The sequence below is a fragment of the Zootoca vivipara genome, chromosome 9, assembly GCF_963506605.1.
Source record: "Zootoca vivipara chromosome 9, rZooViv1.1, whole genome shotgun sequence".
NCBI lineage: Eukaryota > Metazoa > Chordata > Lepidosauria > Squamata > Lacertidae > Zootoca > Zootoca vivipara.
The window spans coordinates 71,089,817-71,100,319 of NC_083284.1; the positions used below are offsets into that span (position 1 = coordinate 71,089,817).

The 10,503-nt window shown below is 45.2% G+C and overlaps 1 long non-coding RNA gene across 1 annotated transcript; it reads left to right on the forward strand.

The window, feature by feature from the left end:
* The first annotated feature begins 2,839 nt into the window (after positions 1-2,839).
* Positions 2,840-10,503, forward strand: LOC132592656 (uncharacterized). Its single transcript, XR_009558186.1, has 3 exons — positions 2,840-3,066; positions 8,138-8,351; positions 9,889-10,503. It is a non-coding gene; the product is annotated as an uncharacterized LOC132592656 (long non-coding RNA).

The following is a 10,503-nucleotide window of genomic DNA, read 5'->3' on the forward strand; positions in this document are numbered from 1 at the left end:
CCTGGTGGAACGCTCTTTCCCAGGAGACCAGGGCCCTGCGGGATTTGTCATCTTTCCGCAGGGCCTGCAAGACAGAGCTGTTCCGCCTGGCCTTTGGGTTAGACTCAGCCTGACCCCTGTGTTTTTCTCCCTCATGGCTTGGATTTATGGCCTACTTGAAATGAGGCTGCACTTTAAATTTTAATACTGTATTTTAATCTGTATTTTAATTAATTGTTTTTATGTTTTATTGTGGTTCTGTTGGTGTCAGCCGCCCTGAGCCCGGTTTTTGACTGGGGAGGGCGGGGTATAAATAAAAATTTATTATTATTATTATTATTATTATTATTATTATTATTATTATTACTGGGAAAACCATAGCTTTAACTATACGGACCTTTGTTGCAAGGTGATGTCTCTGCTTTTTAAGATGCTGTAGAAATAATTTGCGGAAATAATCAAAACCTTAACGGGAAGGTTTCAGAAGGAAACTAAAAAAACTGTATTTTAAATAAACATCATTCAGAAATAAAGGGTAAGTGTTACAGTAAACTCCAATTTTGCATCTTCAAAGCCTGCAACGCAGGCAGAAAGGGGTTCAAATTAAGCTAAATAGCAGGGGTGTACCCAGGATCAAAACTGGGGGGGGCAAGGGGGCCAAGGCACGGGAGGGGAAGGGCCACAAAGTTGGGAAGAGCGGCCAACTCAACTAAGAGCTGCTGCTGTCGGCAAAACTTTTTTCTTATTTTTCACAAGCACGAGAGGAGAGCCTGGGACTCCCTGCCTGCGCCACGGAGGTCCCAACCAAGTACAGGGTCCTCGTGGCGCTTTCCCGCCAAGACCTCACCCCACCCAAACTAAGCACAGCCAATCACCTCATTTCGGCGTGTGCGCGAGGCGAGGCCGGCCCACCTGAAAAAGGAAGCTCCCTCCACGCCGTGTCTCCTCCTTCCAGGACTGAGGCAGCGAGGGAGTCCCGACGCGGAGCCAAAGCGCCGCCCAGTGGGAACTTGATCTGCTTGCCCGTCCCAGCCCCCGTCACTCCTCCTCCTCGCCGCTCTGTATGCCCAGCGTCACCGCAGTACCTTCGGCCCCACTCCGCTGCCCTTAGCGTCGCCTCCCTGAGCGGCGAAAGGTGAGGTTGCCTCCCCGCGGGCACACGGCCAGATGGCGCTGCGGCCATTGCCATGATGCAGCAGCCACTTGGATTTGCATGCAAAGGGCTGAGCCCTGGCGCCGGAGCAGAGACGCACCTGGTGCCGCCTCCACTGCACCTCTCAGCGGGCGCAGCAGCGCCCCTGGTGGCCTGGCGCCCCGCGCCACCCGACCCGGGCCTAGAGACCACCCTGCGCTCGTCTCGCGCCGCGCGGTGGCTGACTGCAAGTTGCGCAGCGCTACTGCTCCACCTCGGGGAGAGAGCCGCTCGTCGTCACTCACCAGGCTCTCCCGTGCACAGCGGAGAGGTCCGGACCGGCTTCTATGGGGGGCAGCTCCCCCCCTGCCCTGCGGTGGGTACGCCTATGCTATATAGCTTTCTAAAAAACTCAAAGCCTGGGCTGTGTAAACACCATTGAAAGATAAAGGGTAAAAAAAACTCACATTCTGCATTCTCAAGGCAAACAAGGCAAACACAGGCAAACAAGGGGTTCTAATTATATTCTGTATTTTTGTATTCAATCTTCCTCCCTTAAAAATGCTTTTTGGCCTCGCCCATTTTGAGTAATAATATGCCCCCTTAAGAAGTCTTTTACTATGGAGTATATAAACCTGTGACTGGGATAGGCCTTCAGCATTAGATCATGAAGCTATCACAGCTGAGACTTTGAGTTTTTCAGAAAGCTGTATAGCTTAATTAGAACCCCTTGTTTGCCTGCGTTTCAGGCCTTGAGAATGCAGAATCTGAGGTTTTTTACCCTTTATCTTTGAATGGTGTTTACACAGCCCAGGCTTTGAGTTTTTTTAGAAAGCTATGTAGCTTTATTTGAACCCCTTTCTGCCTGTGTTGCAGGCTTTGAAGATGCAAAATTGGAGTTTTCTTACCCTTTATCTCTGAAGATGTTTATTTAAAAGACAGTTTTTTCAATTTCCTTCTGAGGAAACTGTTAATCGCAGTGAAACGAGGTTGTAGCCGGCAACCTGTTAAGGTTTTGATTGTTTTCATAAATTACTGTATTTCTATATCAGTTATTTCTATTAGTTTTCTGATAATCCTTAGTTCCTTAAATATTTTTATCTTACCCGATTACCTCTCATTTCAGGTATATTTCACCTCTCATTCACAGTATATTTGTTTCTGTTATATTTGTTGGAATATCCGCAGGTTGCGGACTTAACATAGAATAAGAGAACAGGAAGAACATACCAGTACATTTAAAGATTGGGAAATGTTTGACTATATGGGGAGAAATTATGTACACCTGGAAACATTGGCAGCATTAAGATGAAATCAACAGTGTAAATAAGTTTTGATGGATTTAATAATGGAATACTGAATGGTATAGTTTATATAAAATCTGCAGGGACTTATGATATGCAAAATGAAACATGATGTTTTAAGGATGTTTAAATGAACATTCTAAATTGTAAAACAGAAAATTTAATAAAAATTATATGTAAAAAAGAAACCAAAAACTTAAATGCTTGACCACAAACTGAGAACTGATTTAGGAAGAGCTGGAACTTCTCTGTTAACTGGTGTGCGGATATAGATCCCTGAATGGATTTCTTCACCGCCTCAATGACAAACTCGGAAACTGCCTATCCAGTCCGCGCGTCTCCTCTACCCACCCCAGCTCTCGGGTTTGTCCATCAAGCACGTGACCCGGCGAGGGAGGCGGCGGCGCTTGCGCAAACTGTCGCTTCGGCCGCGATAGCGGCGGTTGGAGGCACGTGCAGAAGTGGCAGCGTCTCTGGACGCGGCTGCCGAGCGAGAGCGCCTGGCTCTCTTTTTCGGTCTATACAGACGTCTATATATATATACCGTATATATATGGGGGAGAGAAGATGGCTCCCTTCCCTGAGGAGGTGGATGTTTTCACGGCCCCGCACTGGCGGATGAAGCAACTCGCCGGGCTTCACTGTGACAAGGTCTGAAGGGAGGAGGAGGGGGTTTCTGAGGGGGGGGTGACGCGCCGGACATAGCCGTGGGGGGGGGCGGGGAGGTCGCGCGCTCCTCCGAGACACGCCCCTCAGGCCTCGCTCGGCCCGCGTTCGTTTGCTGCGTGAGGGGATGCGCGCGGACCCTCTGGGGAGACGTTGGGGAGGAGGTGCGCCTGCGCAACTGCCACCGCCTGGCGCGCGCCGTGACTCCTCTCGCTCCTCTTGTCCCGCTGCCGGCGGCCGTTCAACCGCCACATTCCTCGGCTGGCAGATTTCCCCTCTTTCTTGGTTGCGAACCTCTTTCCCTCACAGGGGCCCAATCCTCAGTGATGTGCCGAAGATAATGTATTGCTCAATGTGTTTTGGCTATTGCAGCTTCCTGATGCTGATGGCATGTTTGGGTTGACCCAGTCAGTTTAGCCAATGATCGGGGTTATGGGAGTTGTAATCCCAACAAGGTTTAAATTAAAGGCTCAAGGTTGAAGAAAGGTGGTCTCTAGCACACTCTGTAAAAGAGGCATTCCCACACTGTGAATGAGGAACATACCGTAACTGATTTACCTGGCAGCTGCATGCCCCTCTTCCCTCAAAGGTAATTTGCAACTACAATTTTTGTTACCAGTTTTTTCCCACGTAGCAATGCAGATTTTGATTATTGAGTGTGTTCATGCGCCTTTATTTCAAGGTGCCAGTAAAAAATAAATTAGAACAATATAAATTGTAGGTTTCAGGTGGGAGCTATCGAACTGTAGGGCAGGGCAGATTCCAGGCTTGTAGGACTTAGTTTTTCACTAGATTCCTGAGGTCTACTAAGTGGAGAGAGGTACAAAATACAGGTACTGTACATTACTTAGAATTAAATCTCAGTCCATGTGGGGGTTTTTTAACCAGAACTGAATTGAACTCACACACCTTCCAATACACAAATATCCATTTCTGTGTATGCCTCTTCCCCACCCTTACTTCATGTCAGTAGCATAATTGTTGCCGTTGTTAATTATCTGGGAGTAAGAAAGATTTGATCTACTTCAGGTCACTCCCAGGTGTACAGGTATATCCCGATCTACCTCCCCCCCAACCCTGCCCCTGCTCTACTACAGGAAAGCCTTTGTAGAAAAGAGAAGCTAGGGTCAACTTTATTTGCAGTTTTTTTTTCAGGTGAGGGGCCATTTTACTTGGCCATATGCATGTCAAATACACAGAATTTACTGTATATGATCACATGTGGTGTGTGTTACTATAGTACAGCTGTCAACCCCCAGAGCCAACTTGAGATGACTGGAAAATACTGAGGCCCAACAAGATGATGGTGCAGGGCAAATGGTGGCAGATGGAAGCGAGGTTTAACAAAATCAGTGGGCAGTTACGGACATCATTTTCCACTCATATTTAATCCAACTTTTGAATTTGGTTTTTGTCACATTTCCTTGTGGCAAGAAGTTCCATAGCTCAGCTTTTCTCAGGCCAAGTACAGACATTTTCTCTGAAGGGATTTTGACTCAGCCACCACATTTTAGGCAGAACTTTCTGAACCAGAAGCTTCTAGTAGAGAAGGCATTTCCTTTATATTTTCCCCTTTCTATCCCCACGTGCCTTTCAGAGTATTTTTACCCATCTCCTGTGGTTTCTTCTGCTGTCTTCCTTTCACAGTCACATTGAAACATTTTCTTCAGTCATGGGTATTTCATTTTTGCTTTTATGAGAGGCAGGTGCAACAAATAAATGTAAGGCTTCACTGTAGTAATTAAATATTATGATACTGTAGTTAGAAGTTGACATGGTGTACTGGTCATATTTACACTATTATTTTGGTACTACAGTGGACGCTCGGGTTGCGAACATGATCCTTGCGGGAGGCATGTTCACAACATGCAGCACCATGTCTGCGCACGCGCAGGTCGCGATTCGGTGCTTCTGCCCAAAGCGCAGGAACCCGGAAGTAACCCGTTCCGGTACTTCCGGGTTCGGCGCAGTGTGCACCCCAACAATGCGCAACCTGAAGCGTCTGTAACCCGAGGTATGACTGTATATGAAAAGTATCAGTAGGAAACTTGATCTAAATTAGTGGTTTAAATTTGCCTCCCCACCCCTTGGTGTTTTAAATCACCACCTTGCCCCTGCCACTGTGGTGCAGTGGCTAAGTGGTAGACTCTTTATCTCGGGAACTGGGTTCGCGTCTCCGCTCCTCCACATGCAGCTGCTGGGTGACCTTGGGCTAGTCACACTTCTCTGAAGTCTCTCAGCCCCACTCACCTCACAGAGTGTTTGTTGTGGGGGAGGAAGGGAAAGGAGAATGTTAGCCGCTTTGAGACTCCTTAGGATAGTGATAAAGCAGGATATCAAATCCAAACTCTTCTTCTATCCTCTCAAGTTATGTCATTTGTTGCTTCCAGTACTTAGGACACTATCAATTTGGGTTGATGTTTTCCTTTGGAATATGGGAGTGGAAAGAAGAGAGGAGGAAGAGGAGTCCTCTGAAATTCTTAGTCTTTAATTAGTGCCTTTGCAGGGCTTGCACAGTTACATCAGAAAATGCTACATAATCTCTGAAATAAACCTTTGCCCTTAATTGTGTTGTTTGCAATTTGCAAAAGGATTTCTCTGTCTTCTTTTTCTCCCTCACCCAATGAAGGACCCCTGGATTAAATATTTCATGCACTTTTCTACATAAACAAGGACATGTTTGCAGTTATCAAGCTTGTAAAGGGTCTCAATACAGGGAATGATCATTTTGTGTGTGACCAAGGTACACTCACCCGCCCAACGTGCATGGCAATTTCAGCCCTGGAAGGCGGTGGGTTGGGTTTGCGTCTTCTCCACCAAAGCATGTGATGACCCAGAATGCAACCCCCACACAACCCTATTCTGTAACTCTATTCTCAATTATTTTAGCAGTGTTAGCCGAGTCCTTTGAGCTGTATACAACCCATCTCTCTTGGTTCCTTAGCCTACCTCCTACTTGCATGTTCAGCAGCAGCAGCACCTGCAGCTGTTGTTCAAGGTGACAAGCAGACTTTTCATGTCACTCTTGTTCATCTGCACTGTAGAAGAAAAGTGTAGGAAAGAAGGAGGAACACTGTTAGAGGTTATATATTCAGATAGGTAGCCGTGTTGGTCTGACGCAGTAGAAATATATATAAATAATAATAAAATTGTCCAGTAGGACCTTAGAGACCAACTAAGTTTGTTCTTCGTATGAGCTTTCGTGTGCATGCACACTTCTTCAGACACCTGCTATCTGAAGAAGTGTGCATACACACGAAAGCTCATACCAAGAACAAACTTAATTGGTCTATAAGTGCTACTGGACAATTTTATTGTATTTTTTATATATTTCTGTTAGAGGTTAGGTTGCTTCTGAGAAGGTGTTGTCATCTAGTTCCAACAGATGCTCCTATGTCTTCTCTTTCCTGTTGCAAAAGAGAGAAGTGCCAAAAGCTTCATTCTGTAGCTATGCTGTAGTCTCAGTGGGTAGTGGCGTAATGGTTCCCTTTGGTAAATGGTAATGCTTGTGGTGTTTGACAGTTGCTCTTCTCATAGTGTTATTTCTATGCACACCAAATACAAAGCTTAAAGTGATCTCATACTGTCTCCACATTGGCATTCACTTTTGTACATTTTTTAGAACTACTAAGATGGGAGCAACCCCCCCGCCCCGAAGAGTGGGACACACCCATGGAGTGAGAAAGCACAAACTGTTCAAGATAGGTTGTGGCAGCTTGCAAGCAGCAGCCATCTTGGAAAGGGCAGCTGTGGGTGCCAATTGAGAAACGAGTTCTGGATACTAGTGGCAGAGCTTGGGTCCCAAGTAGGGAAACAGTCTTTGATAAGATATCTTTATTGTCATTGTCCCCTTGCGGGAACAACGAAATTACTCGGTTGCTACATCCACTGCGATAAAGCATTCCGCATAATCCAAAATTACAAAAACCTAATTAAAAACAGTAAATATAATACAAAATAACAAGTAAAATAAGATGACTTCAAAGTCCAGGCTTTCCATTTAAGGCCAAAATTGCCTTTGGCACTTTGTTGTCTGGCCAGATGTTCCTGGTCTCCGTGATGAGGTTTGCCTGAATGTTGCTTCTGTGGTTGTTCTGGAGCTTGTCCTTTGACTCTGGCTGGGAACACTGATACCTCAGAATAATCCATAGTCACATATTTCTAGTGTAGAAGGATGGTTGCCAATTTATTGTAGAAGAGCATCGTCCTGGGCTATACTGCTGAGTGTAGGAACTGATTTCCTTGAACTTCTTTTTCAAGACATTTCATTTTCTGCCTGCACTGGTGCTAGCATTATAGCTGCACTGACACATCTTAGAGAGTGAGCTGAATGTGATATCTTTCCTAAACTAATGATTGAGTCTGTCCTGGATGTGTGGAGATGGCAAGAGAGAAGGATGAAGCATCCAGCCTCATCTGTTCCAGTATTCTGTCCTTGTATTCTGGGATGACCTCTGTTGAGAGTCAAAGGATGCCAGAGACTGGATATCCCAAGACACGTCATCAATTGTGGAGGGTGTATCCCAAGACACTTCATCAATTGTGGAGGGTGTCTGTGACAAAATTAATTTGCAATCCATAGCTGAGGGTCACTGATGGTTCCTTCAGCTTAGTGGGAGCATTGTGTGTGTGTGTGTGTGTGTGTGTGTGTGTGTGTGTGTGTGTGTAAGAAAAGTCTCTGAACCTCAGCACTGAACGACAGCACAACCCTAAAAGCACTTTAAAAGCTTGTGCTCTTACCAGATTTATAAGCGAAACCTTTTTTCTATAATTACAAAAAAATGTAGAATACATTTACAGTACTACTGAAGTTAAAACTGAGCTTTTGATATATTTGCCATATGTTAAAATAACTTTAAAGGACTTTTTACCTGTATTAATAATGTGTTGTCAGGTAGGTTTTGTCTTAATCAGAGTTAGAAACACCTGTGGTGGGGAGGGGAAACGCATCTGACCAGGGAAGTGGGATGGTGTCAAATACCTTTTTAGAGGATAACATGATTTATTGAGTATTAGCCCAGAAAGAAACTGATCATATTTTGTTTCTTCTCATCAGCTTTCTAAGACCAACTTCTCCAACAACAGTAACTTCGGGGCTCTCCTTCAATCCCTATATGCTACTTTTAAGGAATTCAAAATGCATGAACAAATTGAAGATGAATACATAATTGGATTACTTCAGCAATGCAACTGGAGTGTGTCTAATGTACACTCAGATAATAAATTATTAGAAATGCTTGGCCTCTGAGAAAGGGTTGAAGAATGTGAAGGTGAGCTTTCAGAAAGAAGAGTGTGTGGTTTCTGGGTGGTGGAATGCAAAATCACATTTCTGAGATCATGTGTGAATTTGTGCAATCTCAGCGTAGTTCTGGTGCCACAAGGCTGGTTGTATATATGCTTGCTTAGAAAGAATCCATGCTATGCTTAGTGAGGCTTATTTCTTGTAAGTGTGCTTTAGAATTTCAAGCTTAGTCATCACTTTATTGTGCATCCTTTATTGACTCCTTCAGGTAGAAGGGAACGTTTCTAAACATATGGTTTACTTCTTAGCAAGCAGCTGCTTTTTGTTGAGAGCAGTTTGGGCGATGTCAGCAGCTGACACTTGTGGCAGTGGGACATGCCTGAATAACACACCTTATAAACAGGAGTCACATGGGATGTGGATGAATAAGAACATCATAGCTTTCAGATTTGATGGGTGGGGAATCTTTTTCAGTGGGAGGACTATGTTTCATCTTGACCACCCCTCTTGGGGGTCGTATGCCATTGGCAGGAGAGGCTAATTCTGGAGTATGTGATTAAAGGGTCCATGGGCAAATCATGCTCTTTCTCTCCTACACCACAAGACTGCACATATAGCACACTCCTCACACATCTATGTATGCAGATTCTTACTCTTTCTTCCCTCCACCACACTAGGGTGGAAAAAGAGCTGATGGAGGTGTGGGTGTGTAATCTTCATAGATACTAGTTAGGAAGGGGAAGTTTAAGCCTTCCTTTCCTAGCTGTACTTCCTTTAAAAACAGCCAATTTTCCCAAGTGGCAGTTAGCATTGAAAACAGCCCTCCATTAGCAGCAGTACAAGGCTTTGTTTTCAAGCCTTACTCTGGCATGGGGGATTCACAGCGAAAAGAGGGTAAGCACTTCCCTCCCCAGATGCAAGCCCTGCCTGTTTCTTCCCTCCCAAAATTAGACTTGAAAAGCCCCCTAGGGTTTTTTTTTAACTCTAAAACTTGTCTGAGAGGAGAAGGGGGTTCTGCAGACTGAATGGAGGGGCTGCATCTGGCCCCTTTACTGCCAATTTCAAACCCCTTTAAATGTATAGGTATATCAGAGAGACCCATGAGTTTATAGGCTTCTGGCTCACTGTGTTATCTTTACAAAGTGGCACATGTAGTTACTTTTCCACGCTTGTGACATGTCAGACGGTAATCCTTTCTAAACTTTTCATTTGTTGAATTCTACTGTTACCACTGCTAGTTTTCAATGCCTGTTAAGTACTTAAGTGATATAATGAAATACTGTACTTCCCAAATCTGGTCACCTGCAAGTTCTTTAAAGTGAATCTGAAGCAGCATCTGGGGAATTATTTCAAAATCTACCTTACTGTATTCAGACATGCTGACAACAAGTGTTTACCTTTGCACTAAAATAACAGCATTTTGGAAATGAAATGCTACATATTTTATATAAGTTGGTCTCTAGGCATCTGTTTTAAGACATCTAAAGAAGAGGTGTGTTGTTTTTGATGGCTTGAACTTATTGTGGAAACTGACACAAACCAATTTGTTTCTTCACTGTCCGCAGGACACAGGGCTCTCCATGGGCCTTGCAGTGAGGTGGTCGAGCAGGGCCTGGCAGCAGTGACTTCCCCAGGGCAGCGGGCTGGTTTGAACTAGAGGGAACAGAGCCTTTCCCACAATCCAGAGCTCCTCTGGCATGAGCTGGACATCCTGCAGCTCTGACAATGCTAGCGCAAGATCAGCCAGGATATAGTCAATGCGGGTGCTGTAGTTGAGCTGCCGGGACCCGGTTACGTTGCACCTGTGTCACTCTGACCAGGGTGCAGAAAACGGAACGTGTTGACAAAGCATTTCCCATCCTGGGAATCCTTGTCTGGCTCCCACAAGAAACTGTCCAGCCAGCGACGCCTGGGATGCTCCTGAAAGGATTGAAGATCTCCTGGGTCACAGTGGTCAATAGACTTGTGTGCTGTGTTGATGTCCCCCAGGATGACCACATAGCCTCTGGCTTTTTAGGGTCTGCATGAGGGCAGTACACATTGATGACTGTCAGCATGGTCTCCTGCTGTTCTGAAGTGCGAATACGGTGACGGGGGGGGGGATCACAGCCTGGCCCTCACTATCCAATGCGCTGCAGTCTAAGCAGGTTTTTTTTCTTAATCATACTTGTCCCAATGTT